This window comes from Chionomys nivalis, chromosome 7 (assembly GCF_950005125.1).
Source record: "Chionomys nivalis chromosome 7, mChiNiv1.1, whole genome shotgun sequence".
NCBI classification, from domain to species: Eukaryota; Metazoa; Chordata; class Mammalia; order Rodentia; family Cricetidae; genus Chionomys; species Chionomys nivalis.
Window position 1 is genome coordinate 48,649,730 of NC_080092.1, and position 19,396 is coordinate 48,669,125.

Genomic DNA, 19,396 nt, shown 5'->3' on the forward strand with positions numbered 1-19,396 from the left:
GGGTTTCTGACAGTGGTTGGGGTCAAGTCAACACTTGGGTTTGAGGCTACAGAAGTCAGGGGGGCATGACTCTGCCTGGGCTTGTCTTTTTGGTGATTCCCAATCATTTTGTCTCTGAAAACACGTGGCACTGATTTGCCTTCAATATTTCCTGGTGACACCAGGGCTGGAAAGTGGCGTGCCTTCTTAGGCAGCTGTGACTAAGAAAATCACTGCACTGAGAAAAGACCTTTTTCATGGCCTAACCTGAGGCGGGGCCAGAAGAACAATGGTCCCTCTGCTCCTCCCAGAAGTTAGGAAGGGCTGCTGCGTGCTGTCTTCCGTGGGAAGCAGCAGTGGAGAAGGCAAAGGAAGCCCTGTTCCCAGGTATTCCAGGTAGTGATTGCGGAAAGAAAAAAATGAGAGACCTGGGCTGTCACAGTTTTCATACAAAGTAGGAGCCCTTCATGAATTGCTACCGGAAGTAGGAAGAGATGAGGCTGCCAGACATCTGCTGCCTCCCCAGACAAGGGTGTGCACACTGTTGCTCTCAAAGATTCCACAGCCACAGTCTCCACTGGGTCTGATCAGACCTCTAGATGGGATCGCTACCAGTTCAGGGAATTCAAGGATAAAAGACGCAACCAGTAAGTCCACAATATGGGGAGCTCATCTGAGCAAATAATAGATAGGGCTTAAAAAATAAATACAGTGCGTATAAAATTACAGAATAGTAAGGGGTCCTGTGCATAAGTAAGATTTAACAGGCCTATAAGCCAATTGCACTGTAAGGATGTTTTTTAAAAAATTGACATTAATTATGCTCTATTAAATTTTTTTTGTGTGTATGTGTGCATGTACGTATGCACATACATGCATATGTATGTGACTGTGTGTACCTAAAGCCTCTATGTGGAGGTCAGAAGACAACCTGTGGGAGTTGGTTCTCTTCCACTATGTGGGCCTTGGGGACTGAACTCAGGCCATCAAGGTCGGTAGTAAGTGCCTTTATCTACTGAGCCATCTGGCTCACCCAAGAAGCTGTTATGACTGGAATAGTATGCAAATGAGTTAAAACAGAGAGACACACCCTGAATAATAACTATTCCCCTGCATTTTTAGGGGAGGGTGTGCCACTGTGATTCTGTTTCAGAACCAGTCCTTATTTTTTACAGGTTCATGTTGCAACATTTGTAGATGAGAAAGGAAGGGAGAGTGAGCAAGCTTTGCTCGAAATCAACGTGCTGACAGTACTTAAGGATTCACAGGAGACGCTCCTGATGTGTCGGATGCAGGATGGAGCCACATGCGCATGTGCGCGCACGTACACACACACACACACACACACACACACACATCACACTTCTGATAGTCTCTGAGGTTGTGGGATCTTCCTTGTCCACTCACCAGTGAAATGTGGCATTTCATACAAAAGCACAGTTTGCTTCTGGAAGCCACCCTGGTGCTGGACAGTGATTTTGTGAAGGATATAGATAGAAAAAAAGATTATTTTCTGAGAGTTACGACTATCATGAATTTGATCAGTTTCCTTATTCCGCGAAGCAAAGGGTGCCCTCGGTTACAGAAGACATCATCCCTGTTAGTGAACAGAGAAACACGGGAGAAGTCTCTTTACAAAGGAAGAGCAGCCATGCCACACGAGGCTGACGGGGCGGCCTGCCCTGGCAAGGGAGACCAGGTTGAGCTCAGCCACCATGACCGAATTCCCACCGCACAAACTGCAGACACTTTCTCACATCACAGTGGAAAGATTAAACGGTGACGAGATGGGCCTTGTTATTCCTGCTTACTTCAGGAGAAGAAGAGAAGACGCTTGGTAACCAAGGTCAAAATAGCAGAGCTGCAATCATCTTTAGATTCCAAGGCCACTTTTATCCCCTGCAGAGCCTGCCCGGGGAGCAGCAGCCCCACCCTCAGGTGAAGCACCGCAAGGAGGAGGGGCTGACAGACCAGAAATGTGCTGGCTTTTTTCGGATTCCAGTTTCTGCATCGTCAACCTTCTGCAGGTCAGCGGCATGCTGCACCCCATCTTTGGGACTCTCCCTCACTCAGACCATTGGGTCACTCCTTGGGACATGATGGCCACTAGCTTCTGTGTGGCATCTGAGCTGCCTCTGCAAGAGCCCCGGATCATGACGAAGAGGTTGAGGGCACTGCCCCTGCCAGCTTTTTGTCTCAGGTGGAATCCCATTTTCTCCAAACTGTAAGGGCTGTCCCTAATTACTTTCCATTTCTTGAACAACTCCACTTTTCTCTTTATTATTGTTTCCTGGTAGCTAGGTAAAGAATTGATTGATTTTTTTTCTCCCTGGAATCCTCAAATGATTCAGAAACTTCTGACTTGCTGAGTTCTTTATTGAGTGGCAAATCTCTGAGCAGTACATTTCTTCTATTTTTTATTACCTTTTGTATTTTCTTTAATGAGAAAAGAAATATCTGTTCAAGAATAGGATTTTTAAAAGGAGTGTCAAGTCTAAAGGGATTGCCAGCTGGGACGGCAGACTTCTTTATTTGGAGTGGCCATAAGCTTGATTTATGATTGACAGATGGCCCCCTCTTAAGGAACCAAGGGACCAGTTTCTAATAGGAGTAACATGTCCTTATGTGGGGAGACGGGGGTCGCTTGCAGCCGCTGGCAGCTGGTGAGGGTAGCTTTTCACTTTTCCATGCCTGGGTCACTCCAACAGCTGAGTTTTAATTAAGTAAATGTAGTTCAGACTATGAGGGGGGTGGGAGCAAGTCTCCCAGAACACCCAGGCCTATCTGCATCCCTCCCTCTAATCCCACTGCTAAAAACAGCTGAGGCCCAGAGGCTCTGAGAGTGCTTGCTGGATTGGAGCAGAGATCTGGTTACCCCAGCCCTGCTGAGACATTCCAAAGGCTCTTGTGTTCTCTGCTGCAGGCCGCTGGGGCCAGAAGCCCAGGATGGTACTGGCTATTTTTAATCAAGATGGTCAGACTATCTATGACCCGGAGGAGCAAGGAGCCCCCACTGAAGGGCATGTTCTAATAACGGAGACAAGGTCCTCTTTGGGGAAACTTTGGGGTGAGGTGAGCAAGGGTTAGACCCCCTCAGGGTCCTATCAGAGAAGATCCCGACACCAGACTTGCTAAGAGAAGATCCAACTTGCATGAAGACAATGAAGCAATTCTATCTTCTAGGGTGTAGCTTTTCACTGAATTCAGTAACTGCCCCTTCAGCCACAGCTCTCATAACCGGCAGTTGCAACTTGGCAGCTACCAGCAGGGTTCGGCCGGCCACACTGACTGTAGCCAGGAGGGAATTCTGTACCCTCAGGAAGCAGCTCTATCATGGCTGCTAAAGGGAACTCTATCTAGATCTCTAACCCTCCATAGAACTCAGGAGGATTCAAAGGTTGAGGTGAAATTCTGCTCGCTCAGAGAGGCTGGATACCAAGTAGCTCACCTCCTCTCCCAGCTTGCGTCTTCTCCCACCCCAAACCTGGGTGTCTTCTGCTCAGCCCCCACTTAGGAACCCTAGCTACACATGGTTCCTCCCTACCACTTCCTGTCAGCTAGTTGCTGACTCAGCCTCCTGACCCCGGGTTAATTTTATTTAATCAACAAACGTAACACGTTTTAAATGAATATTTCACAGCACGAGGGTTTTCCGGTGTATAACCCTGTGGTACAAAGGCAAATAAGACAGAACCTTGACAGGCCACAGAAAATAAGTACCCAAGTAAAGACAAAGACAAGAAGAAATCCACCCCCCCAACACACGCACACCTACAGAATTTTATAAGGACCGAAAGGAAGGCTTTAGCCGCAAGCAAGAGGCTTTCTACACAGCAGGTGCACAATGCCCTTGGCAAATCCCATTCTTAGTAGGAAAAGTCAAAGGGAATGGTGGCGAGAATGTGTTGGCCTCTGGGAAAACCCGTTCTCTCTACTCCCACTTTCTGCCTCTCTCTTCCGACTTCCTCATCAGTAAGGAAGAGACAACACCGTTCAGAAGCGAATCTTTACAGGTTTTGAGACAGTCTTAACCATGAAGTCCATTTTGTTGGCTTCTCAAACAAGGGGCCCCTGAAGCCGAGCTCAAGTATCAGAGAGGAGGCCTGGGGCGAGAACCTCAGATAGGGGACCAGCCCGACAAGCTCAGCTACCAGGCATTTCGGGTCTGTGCTTTCACACATTCGCCATTTACCAAGTGCCCACTGTTGCCCAGAATTGGGAAATCAGAGCCGGAATCCCTTGGGAAGCGAGCTAGAAGAAGGAGAGAAAGAACCCACAATTCAATCCTCAGAGCTGGGATGGCAGGAGAATGGGAAGAGAGACAAATGTGGCTCAGCCTCTGCCCTGGGTGAGACGACAGCAGCTGCACCTATTTTGGGCCTGGGATCTCTGTCCCGGGGCAACAGGTGGGAGGACCCAAGATTTCCTGGCACATTCCCAGCGGCTCAATCCAGTCTTTCGATGACCCATTTTAAGCTAGAAAGATACAGGTCTCCCTTTCCCGTTTTCCTAGGGTTCATTGGCCTTGAAGGCCTCATCATACAGGTAATGACTCATGGGTATCTGGGACTCTCATACACGGACCCTCCTCTGAGCTGATGAGGAGCGAAGTACTTGTCAATCACAGTCTATGCCCAGAAGCCCACAGGAAAGAGGGCAGACAGGGCGCAGAGGTGAATCAGTCACTTGGTCATCCAGTCCCAGGTTTAGCATCCCCACATTAACAGGATCTCCTATGTGATATGTGGTCCATAGCTGCAAAGAATTAGATCTGATGTTATTAATATTGGTCAGCAGGAGCATAAGCATACAGCCCCATGTCTTTACGAGACTACAGAATAAAGGCTAATCTCTTATGGAAAATCGCTGTGACCTCATCCCTGTGAGTGGAGGGAGCCTTTTTGTTAGGGTGCTTTGCAGAAACCTACCTCCTTTGTGCTCTTTAGGGAGGGATCAGAGGGCAGAGCCAGCCTAGCTACCCAGAAACTGGGATGGGTACTAGCAACAAGAGATATTGACTTCTGTAGGTCTCTTATAGCCTGTCTTGAGAATAGTTCTCTAAACTGAGCCTCCAAACCCTGACCCAGGCCTGAGTGCTTGGGACTGAGCAAGACATTAGTGTCCTTGCTTCCTCCTTTCAGGGTCTGTCTTGTCTCATAATCCTGAGTAATCTACTGTCTTTGCTTCATTGTCTGAAACATAGCTAAGAAATGCACATTTTTTGTGGTTCTTGACATTTTGTAAGAAAATATTAATAGTAATTCTGTGACATAAGCCGTCCTGAGCTAGCTCCGGAGATTAAAAAGACAGTTTTATTCTGAATCATTACTCTACATGATAAGAACAATTTTGACAAGCTTCTTAGTACATTTCATGACTTCATTGAAACCCTTAGGGTTTTAAAGGCTGGTGGAATGAGGGACCCATAATCTCTTGTAATATGAAAATAGGAGAGAGGAATACTGGGGATTAAAGGTTCAAGTAAGGATGAACTGTGGACAGGAGGAGAGGGTGTGGGTTGGTAAAATCTCAAGGATGGACTGGAGGGGTGGCTCCTCGGTTGAGATCACTGGCTGCTCTTCCAGAGGACCCATCCACATGGTAGCTCACAACTGTCTGTAACTCTTCTTCTTGGGGATCTGACATCCTCACACAGACCCATAGACATATATACAGGCAAATCGCCAGGGAACATGAAATAAAAACTTAAAAAAAAAACTAAGGATTTATGTAAAACCATTATGGAAACACACTACATGGTGGCAAAAAATAAATGAAAAAAAATAAAAAAAAAGGACTTTGAACACAAATACCCTGCCTGCATGGGTGGACAGAGCTTTCCCAAGAAAATACGGGTTATTAAATTAAAATCTGTGCCAGGCTTGCAATATTTCTCTAGGAGTTATTGGTCAGGAAGGCCACAGACACCACTAAAACAACAGAAGATTTTGGTTTCCACCGTTACTGTATGGCAAGACTCTATTGCTGAAGACACAATACACTATGGCTGTGGGACATAGAGAACTCAAACTGGACCTGCCCTGACAACTTCCTCCCTGCTGGCCAGGAGGTGCCATGCAGGCCCTTGGGGGAGAAAAGTTCCTAGTAGTATTGCCCATCAGGGAGCCCTGAATGCTGTCATACTGATCTTTTGGGCAAAAGCTCTATGCCCACTGGTGCAAGCAGTATGAAGGTTATGGGGCTAACCGATCACTTTCTGATCGGATTTGAGACCAGGCACTGTAAACTGAGTCAAATGCCCATAGCTCAGAGGGTTGTAGTGGGAGAAACCCCACTACTGGTGCTTTGCTGATTGGACATAATGTCGAACTGCTTCTTCAATGTGTATATTAGTGTTATTCTCAACCGTGGCCAGAGAGACTTCACCTGTAATGAGCAGCAGTTACTGTAGACTCGCTACTGATCAAAATGTTGAGAATAAATGATTTTTGAGTACTTAGCTCTAAATGGAGGCATCTACGTTAGCCCCCCGCACCCCCAGCCCCAAAGTCTAAGGAACCATCATGGAAGAGAGGGTGAGAAGAACGTAGGCCCGGAGAATGGAGAGGATCGTGGTGAAAGTCTGGCTTCTGAATATGGCATGGCAGTGTTGTCCCTGGGAACTCCTGGCTGCTGTAGTTACTCAAACCAATAGGGTCAGCCAGTATTCCACCAGACGGCACTAACTGGTCTCGGTGTGTTACAGAAAGAAGGAAGGACAGACAAGGAAAGGACGGAAGGTGGGAAGGAGACAAGCTATACCTGTTTCTGTTTTAATCTTTTAAAGGTCTCACTGAGTTACCCAGGTTAGCCTTGAACTCAGTGTCCCTGAACAGTCCCTGACTTTTCCATCCTTCTGCCTCAGGTTTGGTAAATACAAAACATTGTAAACATGTATAAAATCATCAATAAATAAATAAATAAAAGCTGGGGGGGGGTGTGGTACACACCATTAATCCTAGCACTTGGGGAGGCAAAGGCAGGTGAATCTCTGTGAGTTGAGGCCAACCTGGTCTACAGAGCAAGTCCCAGGACAGCCAAGGCTGCGCAAAGAAACCCTGTCTTGAAAAACAATAAAAAACAAACAAACAAATACATAGAAATATTGAAAACAAACATCCCATGCTATGAGACGCACATGGCTCACTAGCTGTTTGAGCACACAGACCACACCCGTTGTAAACTGAAAACAACAGAAGCTGAGCATGTGTTTAATAGCCCAATCCAGCAGATATTTTAGCTTGGTTGCCTCGGACACTGTAGGGCTAGTCACCTCCCTCATGGCAATGGAGCTCACTGGGAACTATGGCTCATTGCTGCCTCTCTGCCTGGAAAGGGTCATAGGTCATGTTGACAGTTCAGAAAAGGACCAGAATCTTCAAATATGATTTTTACTTAACACATTTTGTTTTCTCACTAGAATAAATTGAACCACAGTAAATTGGAAACTACATACAGTGTCCAGGGCAAATGGTGTCACAGCTGAGTCTATGCAGATCAACAGAGGCCTCCTCAGGCCTGTGTGACCTGCCACAGTTCTGCCAAAACACTCGGTGGCCTCTCTTCCTACTGGTCCAGCACCCTCGCCTCAGAAGGACACTCAACCTGGGTCCCACCTGGGTCTGAAGGCAATGCCAGCCTTTGCTTCCCCACAAATTGATTCACTTTCCACTTGCCGAAATTCAAATAGTGCCCAGGCTGTCTCCTCGCACCTGCCCAGCCACCAGTGGACATTCTGACATGTTTCTAGGAGCAACTCCTGCCTTCAATCATGAGGATCATATCCGGGGCCTCCCAGATGCCAGACAGGTACCTTACAGGTAGCGATATTCCCACCCTCTGTCTTCACTTTTATTTTTTGACAAGGATGCCCGGGCTGGCCTTGCATTCACTCTGTAGCTTACCAGGCCTTGTGTTTTCCATTCTCCTGCCTCAGCTGGGATTATAGAACTGTGATGCCAGGCCCAGCTTCTAGAACACCTTTAGCATGCCTACCCAGAGACCCCTACCCCACCCCCGGATTTTCCAAGACTCTAAGCACTTGATTTTTCAAATCTGTCCCAATGAGGTGGAGCAAAGATTGTGAAAGTTAGAGACATGGGCTCCATCGTCCCTCTCACTTCACTGATGGGGTGGCAAGACTGGGTCACAAGACTTTTCTACTTTGAGAACACCCTGCCTACCTACACCCTGACCCCCTGACCTGTGTGTCCACACGGTCTTCCATCCTCCCCTTATCAGCTGGCACCGTGTATGTCCCTAAGCACTGCCTCCCACACCTGCTCTGACGTGCTGGCCTCATCTTTGTCCGCTTGGTGCTAGATTCTCCCACTAGGTGGCGCCACTGATCCGCCAGGCACACAGTTCCCATGGGGAGGCCACATCAGAAGTGATAACAGTTCCTCAGGTGCCAAGGTCTGTGTAGATGGCTCCAGAAAGAGAAGGGTAGACAGTGAAAGGCTACCCACCACCTCAGCCTGCATTTATCAGAAGATGCCAGGACAGGCAGTACTCTTGGGTATTCGATTTGAGGTAAAAGGAAAAGCTGGCAATAGGGATTCTGTCTAAATTTTAATTTTGTTCATCATGGAGTTTTGAGTATTAAGTTTTTCTTTTTGACTCCACTGAAGGGTATGCCCAAGGAGGCTTGGGCCATGACAGTGGGCCTGTTCCTGATGTTTTGAGTTACTATGGCAACAGATGCCCTTGCTGTTGAGCATGTCCCTTTCTCTTTGTGAGGGCACTGGGCTAGGGAGGATTTCAGGGCAGCCACCATTTTGCTACATGAAGTTTTTGGGAAGAGTTGACCACTGGCAGTATCTAACATCTCTCAGGATATATGTCTACCTAGGAAGACCCCACTGTCCCTGGGAATCCACTTTTGCTGTCCCACTTCTTCCCTGTCACCCCTTGCCACTTCACTGCCTGGCCAGGTTCTCTCCCAATGCCCCCAAACCCACAGTGCCTCCACTAGAATACATTAAAGTGCTGGTTCATAGAAGAGGCATGTTTTCTTGCTTTCTGGAACACTCCTTCACCCTTCACACAGCTAAATTCTTTTCTTCAGGGAGTGAAATGCCTTTCACCACTGCACAGGCTCCCTTAGGGCTCCCTTGTCTCTCCGTCTGAGAAGAACCTCTCCCGCTCTCTCTCTTGTCTGAAGTGTATTCTCCATCCTCCACAGGCTACTTCAGCTCATGACTCTCTTTTTTTTCTGTGGACCCAGACTCCACTGCAGAGGTAGAGGTGAAAGGGTATCAAACAAGCCGTCCACCGAACTCACAGGAACTGAAGGCCCTGTGTGCACACTGCCACTCCCCATCTTAGTGGAGAGCCATCTAGGGAGCTTTGTAAGCTCTACTATTCAGGTTGGGCACCATGGCATCCACTCTTACCCCCAGCTGCCTGGGAGGCTGAGGCAGGATGATTGCTTGAATCCAGGATTTAGAGACTAGCAGAAGCACCCCAGCAAGTACCTGCTTCAGAAAGCAAGTAAGCAAACAAAGACCCAGTGACAACAATGAATTGCTCCAGTCACACACAGGATCAACTAAATTAGAGTCTCTGAGGCACAGTGCCCATGGGTTAGTAGGTTATAATACTCACAAATCTCCAGCTGAAAGCGATTCCCAGCAGGTGGGTACCAAAACCAAGCTGAGGTTCTATTGAGCCTAAGCTGCCACCTACAGGCTAGAGAGGGTACTGCCTTCAGCTGCAGGAAGAAGAGAGCAGGTTGATATGTAGGTGTTGAAGCTCTGGAGTCTGGAGTTCCAGCCACCCCTAACTCTCTTGTATGATCCTGCACTGAACCCCAGACCAAACCTCTCCTCAAATGTTCCGCATCTGTAGGCCATTGTATTCACCAGGCCACAAGAGCTCAAATCTACCCTCGGCACAAAACTGCCTTCCTGGCTCTTCCAAGCCCACCAGACAGCCGCTTCCTCCTCAGAGACTGTGTCCTTTTGAGGTAAGTGCGTTCTCACGCCTGTATCCTACTCCCTCTGCATGCCAGGCTAACAGCACATCTAGAATTTCGTCTCAGGTTTCAAAAACATACAGAGTAATGTGTTTATTTAAACACATAACTTTAAAACCTTTTTAAAAATCTTTTTTTGTCCATTCTGCTTGGGGTGGGAGTGGAGCACAAAGCTACGTCTCAACAGGTTTGTGGCACTGGGAACTGACTGTGATAGGTATTTCTTAAGGGTGAGGCATTTTCTACGTGCCTCTATTTCTTCATCTGTAACCTGAATACTTGCAGTATCCACCCTAGGATCCAGCCACAGTGCTGATAAAAAAAGGTCCCACACAATCCTGTCTGTTAGAAACAGACGTTCACAAGGGCTGACTGAATCATCTGACGATCAGACAAGACAGAAGCATGAAATATGCTGACTTCTGTTCATTTTACTTCCATCACAGCCTGACTTGGTTCATGCAGGTGAGTAAAATTGGTCCTGAAAGCTAAATACTAAGGGCATCTGCAGCCTTTAAAACTAAGTTGCACTTTTGGAGAGTGCCAGCAGAGGGCAGCGCAGGGCCACAGATGAAAAGATGCGCTCCTGGGCCAAGCACACTGGCTAAGGAGGTTGCTTTGGTTTTAAACACCTGGGTTTTCTTGAGCCTGGAGTGCCCTGTCTGCTAGTTTGCCAGTCTGAGTTTAAATGCTTTTCTGGTTCCCATCTACAACCGGGGATCACTGTGGCATCTTCAAGGTGGGTTCTGTTCTCAGGTCCCATAACGCCTCTTCCTTGTGCTCTCTTCTCACTTGCAAGCACCGTGAATGTCAAAACACACAGCACTTCTGCTGGGTCTGCCCTGATGACCCTTCCCTTTGTCTCCACCAATGGCTCGTGCTCAGTATGGGAGATCTTGTCCCTCAGGAAATGTTCCCATGAGCCTCCTGTGCCCTGTTCTACACAACATCCTTTTGCTAGTCCAAGGCATAACCTTCAAAGGGCTTGGTTTCTCTGAGAGACTGAAGCACTGTGACATCTCCAGGTTCATAATGACCCAAGTGTTTAGCAAGGGTGAACACGACCTCACATCTCTCTTGAGAACTGTTCCCAAATCTCAAATCCACATTGCCCAGTCCGTGCTCCCTTCCTAGAGCCCTCTCCCTGCCAAGGCGACTCAAACCACAAGGCTTCCTGTAGGAGCTGTGACAAGAACCCAGCACTGTGGTGATGGCCCCAATCCAACTCTTCTGTCTTCAACCCATCCCAAGAGACAAATAAAGCAACCACAGGGACTCACTTTCCAGGCAGTCAAGATATCAAACACCCCTTCTCCCTAGCAGGCACTCAGACGATCCTGGACTTGGCAACAGCATGCCCCATTGACTTTAGGGCTGCATGGACCACCTGACCTGCAGGTTCTCATTTAAGAGCGTTTTGATTATATGTGCCCTTTCGGGAGAATAGGCGAAAGGGTTCCTGCAGGACGGTGCAGCATCAGAGACAGGGAGGTCAATAGGATCCTTGACTTGAGTGCTACAGACTATTTTAAGAAATGGCAGAGGAGGGATATGGGGAATCAAAGGATTTAATGCCAATTAAATCAGAGCGATGGCAACATCCTTGGAGGGGGATGCACTGCTAAGGTGGAACTGAGATGAGCGAATGACACAGGTACTGAAGACAGCAGGAAGAAGAGGGCATCTCTGTCTGTGTATCACCCTAGGAGAAAGAGAGAAACAGGGAAGAAATCCATGGTGGAATCACATTGGGAGCCTCAGGTTTGATGTAGTTTATGCCCTAACAGGACAAGCATGCAAAAAAAAAAAAATGCAGTATGGGGGAAGAAACTCTGGTTAAAAAAAGATGTTAGGATCACAGGATTTATTCAAGAGGTCACTTGATGGCCTGTCAACAGATCCCAGGCAATGTGATGGGGATGCAGACAGTGGCCCATCTTTCTGAGGTTGTGGTGAGCAGAGTCGCCTCAACACCAAGCAGCTAAGGCACCCAAGGCAGGCAAGGACCCCTGACCACACTGTTTAGGAACAAAAGGCCACACGGCATATGATTCCACCCATGGAGAATGTCCAGACCAGGTAGAGCTCCACAAACAAAAGTCTGATGAATGGATGACAGAAGGGGAGGGGAGGGGAGCCTGGAAAGTGCCACCTAGCAGAGAGGGCTTTGTTGGAGGGTGTTAAATTGTTCTAAATTTAAGCAGCAATCGACGGTTGCACATTTCTGTGAATACGCTAACGTTACTGAACTTTTAATAGGTGCCCGTTAAGGTATGTGAACCCCATTGGAAATGTGTAGAGAGAGGCAGGGAGGTGTGTGATAGAATTTACAAATCCCCTACTAGAAACGACTCCACAATGCACAAGGGTTATAGTCATGGGCCTGGAGATTTCATAGTGTGGGAAATTCTATTCCATTATTCTATCCATGCTGCAAAGGGAAGGTTTCTAACTCACCAACAGGAGTGAAGGAAAAGCAAAGAATTAGAGAGAAAAAGAATAAGACATCCCCTTCCCCCCATTTAGTTAGACTTAATGGTTTTTAAAGAAGGGGCTCAACAGGTCATGTGACCATGACGGGATGCTGTCTTATTTTATGGATGAAGGAACAGTCTAAAATAGCACCAAAGGCTTGAAAATGAAGCCTATCTCCTTTGTACACCAGGTCATCAACCCCACTCTCTGATTTAACCACTGTGACTAGGTTTTGGTGTTGTTTTGTTTTGTCTATTGAGACAGGGTTTCTCTATGTAGCCTTGACTGTTCTGGAACTCACTCTGTAGACCAGGTTGGCCTCAAACTCATGCAGATCTTCCTGCACCTGCCTCCTGAGTGCTGGGCTTAAAGGCATGCGTCACAACTTCTTGTAGATCCTAAAAGTAGATTCCATATAGGCATGAGGTCCTGTAAAAACTGTTTCCCTGCCTCTAGTCTATGTCCCTTCATGGATGACCTGAAGTTTTCTCAGTAACTCCTCAGTCACACCGCTGGAGGCGGAAGGACCACATTAGCTGGGGGAGAGAGAAACCAACATTACAATCAGAAAGATGCATGGTGGCTGATATCTAGGAAGATGCTGTTTCCGCACATGGTGGCTAAGTAGTGAAAAAACTATCTGGAAAACCCCTATGGTTACCCTTTCTGGTGGAAGGAGACATAACCACAGAGCTTCCATCCGCCGTGAAATACTCCATCTCACTGGTGATGGGCTGCTCCGTAGCAGCTAGGGTGCTGCCTTGAAACATGGCACCAAAATAGGAGGAGGACAGTCCAGGCGCCAAGTCCCCCTTGAAGACTCTTCTCAGAAGTATTTTTAGTTGTGGTAATTGTAGGTGGGGAGCAGAGCGCTAGAGCCCTCAAAATAGGTGGCTCTTAAACACGCAAGGTCAGCAGGTGCCACCTCCGTAAGCAAGCCTGCAAGAAGGAAGGGCTTAGCTGTGCACCGGGCAGCTCTCCAGACAAGGCCGTCTTGCAGAGTGTTCTGGGGTGACCTTCCTCAGGGGATTAACGTGCTTCTCTCCTTGTGCCATTAGCAAGCAGCAAAATATCTGACACTTGGGATACTGTGTGTTGTGGAAACGGGGAGAGTAAACACAGAGGTCTGGTGGTCGCTCCAGTGAGTGTTGGGAAGAGGAATTGGGAAGGGGAACACTTCAATGTATCTCCAGAGGTCCAGCATGTTGTCCAGTCTCCTGACACATGATCTGGGTCCGAGATGTGGAAATGGCCAATGGAACTTCAGATCTTGATAAAAATGGTCACTAACACTATCTAACTTATGTTCAACTTATGTTCTGTGCACCCTCAGGGATACGGTTTGGAATGGCCCCCAAGGCCCATGGAGTAAAGACTTGCTGTCCAGCACAGTAGCCCCTGGGAGGTAGGAGAACCTTGGAAATGTGGGACCCAGTGGGAAGATTTCTAGTCCCTGGGGGTATGCCAGCCCCTTTCTCCTCCACTAGCTTTTTTTTTTTAACATCCCAGCCACATGGTGAGTTGTCTTGCTGTGCCACGTGCTCATGCCATGGGATACCCATCAGAGGCCCAAAAGCAATGGGTCTCCCCAGTCCTAGACTAAAACCTCTAAACCGTGAACTCACATAAGCTACTTTTCTTTACTTCAGGTTGGAGGCCTCGGGTCTGAGCTAACAGAAAACCGGTGACTGCGCCACGTGACATTATGACCTCATCTGCCAGGGAAAGGAGCTCTAGGACTGAGCTTGGATCTGCTTTCTGGACCCAGATATGCTTTCTTTTTAGATGAATAGCAAATTCTGGTAACAAAAATCAATCGCTTGTGAGTCTGGTGACCACCAACGAAATTTCGGTCACTCGATTAATGCTATGCGTCCCAGTGAAACACATTCTAAAATAGCAAGGAAGAACCGTTTCATTGAGTACTTACTCTATACCAATGGCATGGGAGGAGGTGGCAAAACGTAATCTTTGCTCCCAGGAAGCTTTCAGACCAGTGATGAGGCTGACCTGACCAACAGGCAAATATCAGTCTTGTTCTGACTGCACTTGAAAAGGTCACCCCTCCACTGTCACCGAGTCTTGTTTATAGTCTCTGTGAACAGGTCAGACCATCTTCCACCTGTGAGAATCCTCAGACACCATCTAGGCCAGTGACTTTCAGTTCCACCTGCACAGCAAAACCATTAAATGAACTTCGGAAAGGGGTCAAAACCCAGAGCATGGTCCCATCCCCGAGGGCCATTTGCAGGACTGGTTGGAAGAAGAGCCCGTGCGGCAGTGTTTTGAGAATCTACATAGGTTATTGAAAGGCAAAGGCAGGGCTCGTAATGCCTGAGCCAGCTCACATTTCTACTTTCTAGGAAGGCAAAGGAAGGACCCACAGAACCAAAGGGACACCACTACAGTTAGCGCGCACAGTGGTTTCTAGCAGTCTAAGCCAAGCTATGCTCCTACATCCCCTCTTCCACGTGGAATCCTCATGGTATTCCATGCCCACATGCACCGCTCTGCATCCCTAACGTGTTTTTAAAAATGACTCTTTGCGATACCGTTCAAGCTGTGTCCTCAGCTGGGATTCGCTGATGAAACTGATGTAGGAGGAAAGTGATGCTGCGCAGTGCTAGGAAAGCGACGCCAGAGGGCACAGTTTAAATTAAACGCCACCTTTAGCTCTTTGGGTTCTTAAGGATTCCGAATTTTCAATCCATCTCTCTGCTTAATGAGACTTTTTTTTTTTTGTATAAGACAATTAATCTTGCTCTCTTTATAAACACAGTCTAAATTGACATGTGATATTCTGAAACAACAGGGGGAAAAGATATATTCCCTTGTCTCCTCAGCTCAGTCTCAGGATGAGAAAGGTCCTTGGGATCTGACCAATAAATTACCCTTAATTAGAGTTTTGAGGAAGGGTTTCCTGGCTCTCAAATTTGGGAGAAGAGATGCGAAAGGCATTGCAGGGCTGATGAGATGGCTTGGTGGGTAGAAGCCCTCGGTACACAGGCCTGACGACCTCTGTCCAATCCTCAGGGCCCCATGACGGAAGTAGAGAATAGACTCCTGAGAGCTGGCTCATCTCTGATCGTCACACATACCGTGCCATGGCATTTCTGCCGAGACTCATGCATAACCATCACACACACACAAACACACACAAACACACACATACCACACACTCACACACACCACACACACACTCACAAAAACACACACACACATACTCACACAAACACACACCACACACACACATACACAAACACACACACACACCACACACCACACACACACACACTCACACAAATGCATACACATTAAATTTAAGAAAGAAGGGATTGAAGATTTCTTTGGTGAAATGAGAGGACCTGGGATCCTTCAAACCCTCCCTTCTGGACAAAACACAAGGCTGTGCATTCCCTTCTTCATTTATACATAGAATAAAGGAATGAAGGTAAAGCTTGAAGGTAAAGTTGCTGTCATTGGGAGGAAAGCAAGGGAGAATTGTAGTTTTTATTATTGTGATTCATCTTAAAAATTTGAAGTAAGTAAAAACATTTATTAAATCTGACTGGTATGTCATGAATACTTACTAAATTGTTTATTTACCTTTCCTGTCAAGTTGTCTTTCTAGAGGAAAGCAAAGGTTTCTTTAAGGGATTGTAATTCTAGTTTCAGTGTCTGATTTGTGGACATAAATCTGTTAGATATGCAGCCCCACTGTGATGGGAAAGGCTTGCATTGTTTATATAGGGAGACAGGTTCAGAACTCGGCTTTTGTTGTATGTAACATGTACATTTAGCAGGAAGGATTCGTTAAAGAGCTGATCGAGTAAGGGCTGGTGAGAAGGCTCTGGCTCTCAAACCTGACGACTTCCACGCATGAGCTGTGGGGTACATGCCCCCCCCCACACACATCATACACACAGCCCACAAATACACATCACATGACACACACATGATACAAAACTTTTAAAGAGTTAAGTAATAGGATGGAGAGATGGCTCAGCCGTTAAGAGCATTGCCTGCTCTTCCAAAGGTCTTGAGTTCAATTCCCAGCAACCACATGGTGGCTCACGACCATCTGAAATGAGATCTGATGCCCTCTTCTGGCCTGCAGGCAGACACACAGACAGAATATTTTATTCATAATAAATAAATAAATAAATAAATAAATAAATATTTTAAAAAGAAGAGTTAAGTAATATTCAGCTAAAATATTTGCATAAGTAGAATATGTTGATTGAAAAAGTGTTTAATTTAATATAACGTCCTTGTTTTTTCAAGATATGATGCTTTGCAAAAACGTTTTTTTCTTGAATTTGCTTAAACATGTGACGACGCACACAGTCATGTGAATTCATGGGACACGTAAGCAGTGTGAGAAAGGTTGACAGCCTCCCATCTCTCATTTCAATTCCGCACCCACCCTACAAGTTAGCCAAGGCGAGCCCCTTGACTTTATCCTTTGGTCTCTTTCTCTAATATAAATAAATAAATAAATAAATAAATAAATAAATAAATAAATAATGATGCACACAGTCATGTGAATTCATGGGACAAGTAAGCAGTGTGAGAAAGGTTGACAGCCTCCCGTCTCTCATTTCAATTCCGCACCCACCCTACAAGTTAGCCAAGGTGAGCCCCTTGACTTTATCCTTTGGTCTCTTTCTCTAAAATAAATAAATAAATAAATAAATAAATAAATAAATAAATAAATAAAATATAAGAAATTAAACCTTGTTCTTGAAATTTTTCAAACCAATTAAAAATTTGTGATTAAGAATAACTTTTAAAAACAGTACCACAGTCATTTTGGAAAAATGCACCAAGGAACAAAACCAAGATAAAATAAGAACAGTTAAGTGGGCATGCATTTCTAATTCAGCTTGAGCAGACTTGGTACGTTTTAAATTCTGCATCAAAGAATTTTAGGTTAGACTCTACTTTCTAGCATGTGTGTGCATGTCTTCCCTTCAAACAGTCCAGTCCCTTTCTGTGAGTGTCTTGATGATCTCAGGGGACTCAATAATTTCAGTTGATAAATCACCAAAACTCCCCCGAGACTCACAGTGGGAACCACCCTTGTTCCCCAGGGCATAACAGGGATATAGTCAGAGACCAGGGCATTCCACTGCCTTCTCCCTGATTTCTGGATGGTCACAGCTTATCACCCCCACCTCCCACCGCCCTGTCTCCTCTGTCCTTGCCTACAGCACCTCCCTTGCCTGACTTCGTCTCTGCCTCCAACTGGCAGAAGAACTGTCCGTGTCACTCACTTCGTGGGTAACGGGAGCTCCTCAGCTGTTCGGGTCTTGGTTTGGAAGGACATCTCAGTGTTGTCCTGGCTCCTACACCAGCCAGCCTCCCAGAGGGCTTCACCTGTCAAAGTTGGGGGTTGACTTCTGTTTTCTCATGAGAACTCTGTAGGAGAACTCAAAATAAAATAAATCATTATAAGCGCTAGAAAAAGGCTTAACAGAACAATTCCAGTTCTCTCTTGAGATTCCTATTTCAGAACCATACTTTCCCTTAAATCTGTGGGTTGGGGGGGCTCACCATGTGGTCCTGGAAAGTGTGCAGGGGAAAAGCCACACAAGAAAGAGCCAAAGGAAGGGTTATCGCTCTGGGATGAACAAAGTTCAGAGCCGGTGGCAGGATGGGAGCTGCCCATCTATGGAGAAGGGACATTTTAGTCAAGAATTGCCATGAACTTCCACAGAGCTTCAGAGACAGGAGTGGGGTTTGCCTGGGTGAATAATTGGTCCTTTCTCTCCTCTCTCCTTCATGTCTCTTTCTTTTGTGATTCTCCCCAATCTTAAATACCCTTTTATATTTGGTTATTTGGAACCAACTTAGCATCATAATCTTTACCCAGGCTGTGCCTGTGCTCCCTGGAGGACACTGACTGGTGGAACAAGCCAACAACTTCCATGGAGTATACACAGCTGACAGTGAACCCAGCGACAAAGCAGAGGCTTAGGGTACAGGATGGCTGTGGCAAATGATATTGGGGACGAATATTCGTGAGGAAGAATGGGTATGGGAGGGCATGTTAGTTTTGCTGTAAGCTAAAAACTGTCCTTAAAAGGTGCATTTAAACTTAAAACCATGTCAAACACTCCCATGAGGGAAAATTATCTACTCTGCCAGTTTATACAATACTGGCCTTAAACGAAAACAACAAGGAGAAAGAGACGAGGACTTTGAAGATTGTCCCCAGGGTCTAATACCAGCAAGCACCTAGTGATCTTGTAAGGGGACAAGGAGCCTTGGACAGGCCACATTCCTGTGCCTGGTGCCAAGGTCCTTTGGCATTATCATCTTACACAGGGAGACGCAAGAATGGTCTTATAATCCAAGGCCTGGGCTCCCCTTCCTTGATCCCTGTGGGGTAAGAAATCCGAGGACAGAACGAGCCTGCCAGGCATGGCCTCTTGACTCTGAATCTGGCTGAGAGACGAGACCCGAGCTACAGATCCTGCTGGGGGATATTCTCGGAAATGCTGTCAGGTCAAGCCACCTCAGTTGATCTGCCTGACCCTGGATTTCTCTGTTGACCCTGATCTAGGAAACTCTATTATCAATCACGCTATTCAGTAGACACTATTCTTCCTGGCTTATTATTCCAAACCCATTCCACATCTTCTGAGTACTCCCATGTGCCACGTAGTACCCAGTCTCTCACACACGGTCTCCCATTCCCCTCTTCAGACTTAGGAAGTAGGTGCTTGCCTCCTGCATTATGAATTAAGAGCTTTTAAAGGAAGGAAACAATTTGTTAAAGTCACAAACACATGAGGTTTGGAGGCTCTGAAAAACCCTCCAACCAGATATACACCAAAGTCCATGCCTGCCTCCTGATGCTGTCCTTCCCGGCTCAGGCTGTGGCTGATGGCAGGATGAGCAGGAGGGCACTGAGGTTGTTTGAGGACTGCATCTGCTTCGTCGCACCCCAAGATGGGTTAG

The 19,396-nt window shown here is 46.7% G+C and overlaps 1 long non-coding RNA gene across 1 annotated transcript; it reads right to left on the reverse strand.

The window, feature by feature from the left end:
- Positions 1–4,709: 4,709 nt before the first annotated feature.
- On the reverse strand, positions 4,710–18,185 carry LOC130877312 (uncharacterized). Its single transcript, XR_009057397.1, has 4 exons — positions 17,987–18,185; positions 17,707–17,851; positions 14,361–14,600; positions 4,710–4,734 (listed from the first exon to the last, which is right to left on the reverse strand). It is a non-coding gene; the product is annotated as an uncharacterized LOC130877312 (long non-coding RNA).
- Between the last annotated feature and the right edge of the window lie 1,211 nt (positions 18,186–19,396).